This window comes from Arvicanthis niloticus, chromosome 23 (assembly GCF_011762505.2).
Source record: "Arvicanthis niloticus isolate mArvNil1 chromosome 23, mArvNil1.pat.X, whole genome shotgun sequence".
Classification (NCBI taxonomy): Eukaryota; Metazoa; Chordata; class Mammalia; order Rodentia; family Muridae; genus Arvicanthis; species Arvicanthis niloticus.
Genome location: NC_133430.1, coordinates 6,168,112 through 6,171,202, shown reverse-complemented (window position 1 = coordinate 6,171,202; position 3,091 = coordinate 6,168,112).

The following is a 3,091-nucleotide window of genomic DNA, read 5'->3' as shown; positions in this document are numbered from 1 at the left end:
CTACTCCAGCCTGCCACTACCTTTTTTCAGAGGTCTAGCACTGTTCCATCCTCCTCCTCCTCTTTCCCCTCACTTTGATAGTAAATATTGTAAATATTGATGGCTAGTGTTAATTTGATGGGTTTAAAAGCTTTAGAGAATTGTAAAACATACCCTGGGTGTGTATGAGACTTTGGGAGGATTTACTAAGGGGAGAGAGATGTGGCAGACACTCATTAGACTGAGGTCGTGGCAGAATGAAAGGGGGTGAGGAGGTCTCCATGCGCTAGCTACCTGCTCTGCCACACCGGCTGAAACAAAAAACACTTCCTCTTTCTTCAAGGCTTGCGTCATAGCATGTGTAACACAGGATGGTACCAGCAGTGGGTTACCTTCAATAAGGGAGTTGTGCCATGATTACCTGACCATGTGGTTGAAGAGCCTTTGGAACTGTTTTGTGGAAGAACTTGGGGAACAGTTTAGGGGTACAGGTGTGTGGTTAATCTTGTCAAGTTGATTGGATCTGGAATCAACTAAAGACACACTCACTTAGACTGTTTTGTGAGTGGTGTTTCCTGGGAAGGACTGAGGGAGGCAGGATGACTCCGTCCAGAGAGTATCTGGAGCCTTCTGACAGCAGCCAGATGTAACGGACACCAGGTGAACATCTGTCTGGCTGACCTTCTTGTCTGGTGAGCGTTACCATATGGCTGAAGCTCTCCCGGAATCCAGCTCTCTCGGGTTTCAATATGGGCCTGGAAGATCAGCAGCTCTCAGAATGCCTCCCGGCTCCAGTGTCGTATTGGGACTACCTGAGACATCCAGTCCCAATGGACTGAGCATGTACTGGGGCCTCTCAGTCCTCCAGTACCGGGTGCTATGTTGGGTTACCCAGACTGTGCTGTGGTAAGTCATTTATAAATAAACTCCCTTTAGAATACATATTGCACTATCTTCTGCTGTATAGAGGACCCCTGGCAAACACGAGCGTGCTAAGAAGGCCCCGAACAGTTGGATGACAGAAACCCAATGGGTGAATTTTGGTCTGAGCTCAGGATCAAAGTACAGTACAAGGTGCCAGACATTTCATGTGGAAATGAGGCTCGGTAATTGGAGTAAGAGGCCACACGGGTCAGTATAGGGAGGAACTTTTCTGTAGTTAGTTACACAGATGCATAACGTGAGTAGTACTTTAAAGTGACACACGTGCTGGAGGACACTATTTCAACCGAATGTGTCCGAATCTCAGGTTGTGCTACAAGAACTGCTTGCAGCCAAGTGTTTGAGAACCAGAAATGAAACCAGAGCGATAGCTTAGAAGATGTGACTTGGCCAGAAATAGGAGTGCAGGTGAAAACTGGGCTGATGGCGCGAGGCGCCCTGGGGCGAGCCCATTAAAAAGAACACGCGTCCAGGGCTGAAAGACATGGCTCTGAGTTAAGGGTACACAATTCCCAGTACACGCTTGGCTGTAACGCTGGTTCTGGGGAATCTGGTGCCACTCTTCTGCTCCTGTAGGCATCAACCCATTCATGTGGTATCATAGATATACATGCAGGCAAAACACCCAAATCATACAGATTTACAAAAAATATAAATTAATCTTTTTTAAAGAGACTTGGTTTGTGGAGAAACTTTGTTGGTAAATGCCTGAATTACAAAGTAGGAGACCCCCAAGCTGAACCACCAGGACTCTCATATAAAATACTTGGCGACATTGGGCCTGGATCTCCACGCACAGCGCTGGCTTACCTGGGACTTACCAGGTAAACCAGGCTGGCCCTTGAACTCCCGAACTCCCACCATACTCTGCCTCCTGAGTGCTGGGATGAAAGGTGTGCCACCCACAGCCAGCAGCAGCATACTCTGAAATCCCAGCACTGGGGATATGGGGAGACAGGAGGAAATTCCTGGAACTTACTGTTCAGCCAGATGACGTGTGACTCCAGTCCCAATGAAAGACATTTGTCTCAGAAAGGCAGATGCCTTGCTCAGATAACACACAGGTTCCCTGGGGTCCTCCACACACATTGCCTGTACACCACAGCCCACAAGAAGGGAGAGAGGTATTGTAGGTGCATCATGGGAGTGTCTGTGGAGAAGACTTCTACGAGAGGTTAACTAAACGGAGACACTTGTCCATGGATGTGAGGTCACTTTTTTTCACAGTCTGGTGAAGAGAAGGATTGAGGCACAGGCCGATATTCTCCATCTACCTGTCCCCTCCATGCTTCAGGGCCGTGACAGTGCTCGCTTTGCTCTGGTCTATCAACCCGTCTCCGTGCCACAGGGCCGGAAGGCTCTGAAACTATAAAAGAGAATACATTTCTCCTCCTTTAAAATAGTTTTGTATCAGGTTATCTTGTTTACAGCATAAAAACTTGAGCCATTTCAAGCACATAGGTTGGAGACATCGCATCCACACGGTGTGTACAGATCTCCAGAATAGGAATATATAACATATATATATACACACACACACATACACACACACACACACACACCTACCACACACACGACACATATCATGTATCTCAGCACGTAGAAGCCCCATTCTCCCTCCTGTTTCCAGGGCCTCTAGTGAGTGGACTTGCTAAACATAATGTGTTTGTTTCTTTGTTCTTAGTTTCACGTCATGGCTGTAGCATGTGCCAAAATTTCTTTTTTAAGATTAATAACAGGTTATCACACATGGACACACGCCTATCCACCACTCTCCGGATATAGACATTGGCTCCGCTTTCATCTTGGCTGTTATGAATCATGCCACTTGGAAGGCAAAGCGTGGTGCTGGGGGAAAGCCCCCAAACCCCTTCTTTGTTTCTCAGCTGGCTTAAAAGTTACTGAGTTTGGAAGTCACACAGGCTGGGCAGTACGTATTGCGTACCAGTGACTTCAGGAGTAATCGCTCAGACTGTGAGCTTGATAACGGGTCCCTGGCTTACCCTTCCAGGGACCCGAAGGCTGTTCCTGAAAACACTGACTCTTGGGTCCGTCTATGTCTGACGGGTGGCTGGGATCGATGGACCTTTTGGCTTTTCTCCTGTTGCTTCAACCTTAACTTCTGTTAAGAGGTGCATTTGTCATGAGGACCTCCCCTTTCAGCACTTGC